Source organism: Capsicum annuum, chromosome 10 (genome assembly GCF_002878395.1).
Source record: "Capsicum annuum cultivar UCD-10X-F1 chromosome 10, UCD10Xv1.1, whole genome shotgun sequence".
In the NCBI taxonomy this organism is placed as follows: Eukaryota; Viridiplantae; Streptophyta; class Magnoliopsida; order Solanales; family Solanaceae; genus Capsicum; species Capsicum annuum.
Window position 1 is genome coordinate 74752067 of NC_061120.1, and position 8597 is coordinate 74760663.

Sequence of the window (8597 nt, forward strand, 5' to 3'; positions counted from 1 at the left end):
AGCTTTGTTCCTCCATAGATTTTTCCATTAAAATATATCTGTTTTTTAATAAATAAGCAAAATTTTTGTTGTAGACAAGAGATTTTGTGCTTCAATGTATGAAGGCTTGCCTTCATCTGAGCAAGTTCTCATTTATTTATATTCTTAGAAATGAAAATGCGTACACTATTTTTCTTTACATCTGTCAGCTACTTTACAAAAGTAAAAAAAATGTTTCTGCAATGTCCTAAAACTAATTTCTAATATAATAATGGCACTACTTGCCAAAAAATCTAATAATGACACTACTTGCCAAAAAAAATCTAATAATGGCATTACTTGCCAAAAAAGACTAAGAAAAGTCAAAAAGCCTAAGGCTAGTTACATGATAATTACGTAAAGCTATCTAGCTATTTTAAATCTTCCATATTTCTTTTTCTCCTTTAATAACTTGAATTACTTTCTTTGTTTCTTTCTTTATCCATAGTTATCTTTTTTTTTTATTGCTCTGTATCTCCATTATTGTTTCATATCTTGCATCTTTCAGGTGTCGCTTTTATCTTCTTCTATTCCAGTTGAACTTTTGGGACAATATTATCTTCTCCATTACATTTTGAACATCGATGGTCTGAATATTTATGTCCAATTAACTTGCAATATCTGGTTAATAATTCTTCCAAAATAAATTTTTCTCTAATGGTTCTGGTGATAGTTTTTTTCTCTGAATTGAGTAAAGTCAAGATCCATTGCCTAACGTCTTCCATATCTGCTTCTTGTTGTTCCTTTGAATTTGAGTATACTATTACATTACCTCTTGAATAATAACTCTATATGGGATTTCTGTTGCGATAAGTGTTTGCTAACTCTTGAAGAATTGTGGATAGTCCGATAATTCTCTTATTTTCATAAAAATTTGGTATCTCAATTCTAGGTATTTTTGGTTGTGGAATAATATCTTCTGGTATAATCATATCTTGGGTCATTCCTATTTTTACAACTTGTATAGGTGATTTAACTTCATCATACAATATCTCTGTTGGTGCCGTGTAAAATTTTATAAAAAATAGTTTACCTTTGGTTATTCTTTTAAAAATGTTAAATATATCATATATTTCTGGTATATTGGATATTTCATTTCCATCTTGGGTATATATGGTACTAAGTAGTCCATATTTGTAACAGGTTTTAACTAGACTTGGTTTGGTTTTGGGTAAAGCAATTAGCTTATTGTATCCGGTTAGCTTCTGGGTTATATAATTCATATGTGGTTCTTGGATGTTTATATCTCTGGGGTTGGTATTTAAGAAGGTTTGTATTTTGTAAATATTTTCTATGTATGTTCGGGCTGTATAGTTGTAGGTCTTTTTGTCTTGGTTTAAACTATCTCGGTATGTGGTAATTTGTGGGGATATGAACATAGGATCTTTTGGTATATTTGGAATAAATGATTTATCAAATAACCTGTTTAGGTTCATATTTGTGTTTTTTCTAACTCCTTTGCTTGTACCTGCAGAAGTAGATTGATAAACGTTATGGGTTTTATGGAGTGTCTCAACGTCTCCTTCTAGCTCTGGAATTTTAATGTCTTCTGATCGACATAGCTCTGCACATTGCTGAGTTAGCTAATTTGTAGCTATAGACTTCAGTTTAACTTCATTAGTCTTTAGCTTTTCTATTTTATTACCCATACTGTTCACTTTCATTGAAAGTGTAGTTAGGGTGTTGAATATCTTTTCTAGAGTATTCTCTTCTATTATATCAGTCTGTGTAGCTTTGTCTTGATATATAATCTGCAATATTATTTTTGTTAGTACTACTTACTTCAATTATAAATGTGAAATTTAATATATTCAAGACTAGTCTCCGAATCTCTTTTGTTGTAACTGAATTTTATATTTTCTTTGTTAGCCACCAACGTACCTGTGTATTATCTATTCGTACAATAAACTTGTTATATACAATATATGGCTCAAATGCTAATAAACATTTATTTAATGAGCATAATTCTTTTCTATTTATTTCCCATTTTATTTCTGTTTCATTAAACATATCTGAGTAGTATCTACAATGGTGTTCTAATTTTTCTTCTTCATATGTATATTTAAGTACTCCTCCATAACTGCATTCACTAGCATCTGCTTCTACTATATATATAAATTTTCTATTTTCATCTGAAAATTGTAATTTTGGTAATTCTTTACAAAGTATTTTTATTTTCTGAACTTGTTTTCTATCTTCTTCGTTATAATTATATTTTACATCCTTTTTTAATTTTTTTCTATAAGGGCTTTAGATTTTCTGCTAATTCTAGAATATATTCTCTTACTTGGTTTACTAACCCTAAAAATGATTGTAATTTCTTTTTTGTATCTAATCTTCTTTTGAATTTATTATTTTTTGTACTATATGTTGTTGCATTTTTACTCCATTTTTATCTATTTATATTCCTAAAAATTCTATCTAATTTTTCATAATTTCAGCTTTCTTTTCACTTAAACTTATTCCCGATTTTTCTATTATATCCGTAAATTGTTCTAATAATTTTAAATGTTCTTCTTTGGTCTTTCTATATAATAGTATATCATCTATATATACTATACAATTAGACAATTGTTTAAAATAACTATCCATAAAATGTTGATATCTACCTAGTGCATTTTTATATCCAAATGGTAGTACATTCCATTTATAAAATTCTTGTGGTACCGTAAATGCTGTTAATTCCTTAGATTCTCCTTCTAACTTTAAATGGTAAAATCTTGATTTACAATCAAATTTACTAAAGTAATTATATCCTTGTATTTGTCTTATTTTTAATATCTTATTTGGTATTGGGTAATTATATGTCATAATTTTTGCATTTAAATTTCTATAATCAATAACCATTCTACTTTGTCCTCTTTTTTGTTCACTATGTTTATTTACTATAAATGTTGGGCTATTATGTTTACTATTACTTTTATGTATGTATTGTTTTTCTAATAATTCTTCTATATGCATTTTAAATTCTTTTAAATCGTCAAAATTATATGTTAATGGGTTTTGAGTTATTATGCTATTTTTATCTATTAATTCAATTTTTATAGTGGTTTTATGTTTTTCCCATCCTTTTAATGGATCTTCACTATATAATTGTTCTAATTTTTTCTTAATTATTTCTATCTTACTTATTGAAAATATAGTTATTTCCTTTTTTATTTATTGAAAATACGACCAATTCTATTGTATCTTCAGTATTTTTTATATTATCTAATTTTTGTGTAATTTTTTCACTTCCTTCTATCCAATCAATTTTCTTTCTTATTTTATTAGTAACTCTTTTTGCTTTTACTTTCTGTTTACATGGTGTTGTAAACCACCAATCCATTCTAGTTATTATATGTGGGTATAATTTATCTAAAAACGGCATTCCTAATAGTATATCTTTTGATGTTAGCTCATAATTATAGACTTCTTCTATTGTTAATATTTTATTCCATATTTGTCTTTTTACATTTTTAGCTTTATAAGTAATTAAGCTTCCTTCGTTATTAAATCCTTTAACTATTATTGGTGTCTTTAATTTATCCCATTTACTTTTTGGTAAACAATTATATCTACATAAATTAGCTTCTGCTCCTGTATCTATCATAGGCGTATAATATCTACTGCAATACCCTTCTACTACTATCTTGATTAATACATATATTTTCATATCACGTTAAAGCTCTTCTTAAGAATAATTTCTCTCTATTATATGTTATAGATAATTGTGTATGCTCTATATTATATGGTTTTACTTGTTCTAGCCATTTTATTCTTAATATTATGTCTGCTTTTTGCATTTCTTCCTTTATTTCAAATTCTATTTTTATTTTTCTAACTCCTATTGTTATTTCTTTTTCTACTATATTTTTATTGTTTATTAAGCTTCTTGGCAGATCTGGGTATATATTATTGTCAGATTTTATTTCCTCATTTTTTATTAGATATCTTGCTATATAATTTTCTTCTTGTCCTGTATTTAAGAGTATTAAATATTCTTTTTCATTTATTGCTCTTGTTATGTAATATTGGTTTAAATTAGTTGTTGAACTTGTTTCATAACTTGTTCTTTTTCATTAACTTGATGATTTTGGTTTTTCATAAGCTATTCTTTTTATCTTGCTTATTCTATCATTTATTATTTCTAAATTTTCTTCTATATCTATGTCTCTATAACTATAATCATTATTATCAATTTTATTTACAAATTGTTCAAAAGGACTTTCTATTTGTATTTTGTTTTTTTTTTATTTTTTCCCGTTATTTTATGTTTTGTTGTTAATACATATAGATTTTTACATCTTGCTGTAAATATTTTACTTTCTGGGGTTAGTTCTATTCCTGATATTTTCCAATATAATACTAATGATTTATCTATATTTTTATCTATTTGCTACTGAATAATTTGCACTTATTATAAATTAAAATTTTTGGTATATTAAATTTCCTTTTATGGCAGTTATTATACTTTTTTCTATAGGTTTTATAATTCTATCATCTGCTAGGTATAATTCTATTGGTGTATCTATTCCTTCTCTGGAACATGCTTTTATTAATATCTCTGTACCTCCTAGGTGTACCTATTTTATTGGGTCTCTAATTTTTATATCGTTTATTTCTTTATTAATTATCCTTTTTGTTACTAGTGGTATACTAGCTTTACCTTTTGCATATCTACAGTCTATTACATGTTCTTTTTAGCTTACTACGTAGTATTCTTCTTTTCTTTTACTAAATATGTTTTTTATTGTTGGTATTTTAAATATTTTTTCTACACTTAAATCTAATTTTTTTCCTTTTATTTCATCAAATATGTGACTATCAAATATTATTTTTTGATCTATTCCTTCTCCACTTAAATATTCTTCCTTTGTTATTATTTTTATATCTTCTTCAGTCATTTAATTCATCTAATTCACTATATATTTCATTATCTGTTTCATTCTCTGAAATTTCATATGTACTATCTTCACTTTCTAATTCGTAATCTATATAATCTATCTACATATATTCTGTATTTTCTATCTTTATTTTTGATATTTGTTTATTTTATGGGTTTTTAGGCAATTTACAATCTCTAGCTAAATGTCCTAATTTTTCGCAATTATAACAAGTACATTCTTTTATAGATTTCTTTTTCCTATATGGTCTTTTATGTTTATAATTTTTTTTACATAATATCTTTTTCTTGGTTTCTTATATTTATATTTTGATCTTTTGTATTTCTTATATTTCTTATGTCTTTTCTTTTCTTATAATATCTTTCTTCGCATCCAAATTGAGGTGCTATTTTATCTTTGCAACATGCTAAATTTCTTATTAATGTTTATTTTTATTTTTATTTCTTCTCTATATTTTTCACATAGGTTTCTATACCGTTGTTGTAAAAATTTTATTCTTGCTCCTAAAGTATCTACTATTTTTGCTTCATCTCAACTTTTTATTATTTTTAAGCTAAATGGTTCAGGTAATTTGTTAAAATATAATTTTCTTATTTCTTTACTTTCTTCTGTACTATATGTTCCTTTATAATAATATTCTTTAAATGCGCAAGTATACTCATCTATGTAACACATTACATATTGCTAATTTTAACATTAAATTTCTATTTGTATCTTTCTCTTCATTTTGTTCTTCTTCTGTTGTTGTCATGCTGCTAAATTCGTCTTTTATAGCTATTTCATATTTTTTTAATAATTCTACAGGTGTTAATTTAGTTGTAGTTGTTGATGATGTTCCTTCTGTAGGTTTATCAGTTCTTAATACTTTCTTGCTATTTTCAGTTAAATTTGAAAACCATAATTTCAACTATTCCTATTAGTGTTCTTTCTATATATTCTGGTGCATCTGTTACGTTTATATTATTATCTAATAATTGTTTTGTCGTATATCTTATCCATAATTGTATTATTTTTTCTGTATCTACTACACAATCTAAGTCTAAAAAGTTACAATTTTATTAACTATTTGTTTGGTGTCCATTTGTCATATTCATCTTTTAGATGATATCTTTTAAATTTATTCTTATAATATGTAGGTTTTCTTATTTCTGATGTTCTAGGTATTATATTTTCATCTTCTTTTTTATCATGAGTATTTATTTCTGTGTTTCTATTTTCTAAGTTTTCTTCATTAATTACTTCTTGTTTTTCATTGATTTCTAAATTTTTTGTATTTGTTAAAATTTCTGTATATGTTTCACTATCTTCCGAATCATAATTATCTGTTTCTTCAACATCTATTGTATTTATTTCTATTTTTTCTTTAAATTGATTTATCTCGTTTAATAATTTTTGTTCTATATCTTTTTCTTCTTTTTCTTTCTGTCTTTTTTCATACAAATCTTTTAGCATTTGTAGTTCTTTTCTAATTCAGCAATCCTACTATTTTTAGTTTCTTCTATTTTTCGTATTTTTTCTGTAGTTTGTTGTTTTTTTTTTCTATTTCCTTTTTTCTTTCTATTTCTTCATTTTCTTTTTCTATTCTTACCATAACTGTCAATTTATCTTCTAATTTTAATTCTTCTTTTTCTAACATTAAATATAAATGTTCACCTATTTTCTTATACCTTCTTCCTAGATTAGAAAATACTATTTTTATTTTTAATCCTTCATGGTTTTCATATATTTTTTCATCTATTATAAATTCTTCTTTGTTCATTTTTTATTTAATTGTTAATAGATCATGTTGGTATGTATATTCTAGACTATCTATTGTCGATTCTAAATTTGATATTTCTTCTTTTTATGTATTTATTGAGTTTTTACTAACTCTGGCAATTATGTTATATTGTAGTCTTTCTATCCTTATTTTTAATTATTTACGTTTTTTTAGATATTTTTTTCTTTAATCTTTTATATTTTGGTAATTTTTGTACTTTATTCATCTAAATAATATTTTGGGGAATATCTATTATAAGTAGATATACTACTTTCGTAACTTTAAACATCATAGACTCTGATACCAAATTGTAGGGGTGTGTGGATAACTTGTGTGGTATAGATCTATTATAATTGTCGGGGGGTGCGGATAACTTGTGTGGTGTAGATCTATTATAATTGTCGGGGGGTGCGGAAAACTTGTGTGGTATAGATCTATTATAAGTAGAATGGATCTATTTTTATTTGTGCGTGGATATTTCTTAACTTCTCTAAATATTTTTATTTTGAGTTTATTTATGTTAGTTTTATCGATATTCATATCTTGGGGGGTGATTATATGGTAATTGGTTAAATGCTTGACTATATTATTCTTTATTTTTTTCCCTTATTTTTTGTAATTCTTCTATATTATTTTGTAGGTATTCTAAATATTCTATATCTTTTGTTTCAAAATATCCAATTAGATTATCTTTCATAAGTTTTTCTAATAATATTATTTCTTCTCATACAATAACACAATAGCATCCACAATGTAGTCGTTATGAGTCTTGTTTAAGAGGAGATTTTCTCCAAATAGTTTTTTTATGTTTTTTGATATTAGTTTTCAATATGTAGGTCGCTTGACCAAATCCTATCAATAATATGTTTTAATTATACTTTTCTTTGGCATCTGAACTATCACTCTATTAGTTTGCAAACTTTAAGCTTCCGCATAACATTTCTTAATTTTGAACCCAACAAGTGGTATCAGAGCCAATGGTTCAAAGATCAGATGGTTCTATTGAGGATAGTTTAAGATCAAAGTTGCAACAAATTTGATGAAAATGAAGATATATGTCCAAAAATTACACGTGGAGACGATTGTCAATCATATTTTCAACAATCCTGTTGTTACATATTTGAAAATAAAACTTATTTTTAACCCTAAAAGGGCTTCAATATTTTTAACTCGAAAGGGTTCATGTATTTTTTAACCCAAAAGCTTCATTTTTAAGCATGCCAAACAGCAGTGATGAAGACTATATGAAGAACAAAGATCAAAGATGTGAAGAAGGCAGATCAAATGAAGAAAATCAAGCCAAAAAAGGGAGATTTGTTAGGGTTTTTGCCCTGATTTTCTTACCAAAATTAAGTTATACTTTTCTTGAAAGGAAAATAAAAGTAATACCATAATTACTTTTACTTTTCCTTAAAGAAAAATATAAAACTTTTCCTTATTTGGCAAGCCTCTTTCTTGGAGGAAAAGGTTTTGGACGTCTATAAATATAAGACCCCCTTCTCATACAATAGCACAATAGCATCCACAATGTAGTCGTTATGAGTCTTGTTTAGGAGGAGATTTTCTCCAAATAGTTTTTTTATGTTTTTTGATATTAGTTTTCAATATGTAGGTCGCTTGACCAAATCCTATCAATAATATGTTTTTAGTATACTTTTCTTATTCATCTGAATTATCACCATATTAGTTTGCAAACTTTAAGCTTTCGCATGACGCCTCTCAATTTTGAACCCAACAAAATTAAGTTTCAGCTTCAGAACACATACATAAGTTATGTTGTAAAAGGCAATAACTTAATTCCTACAGAACTTATGTCGAGCGATATAAAAATTCTCTAAACTTATGCCGAAGCAAATTAAGTCATGATAATATTATACAATTTATGTTGCATAACAAAAGTCTTGTAAACTTATATCAGGCAAATTATGTCATAG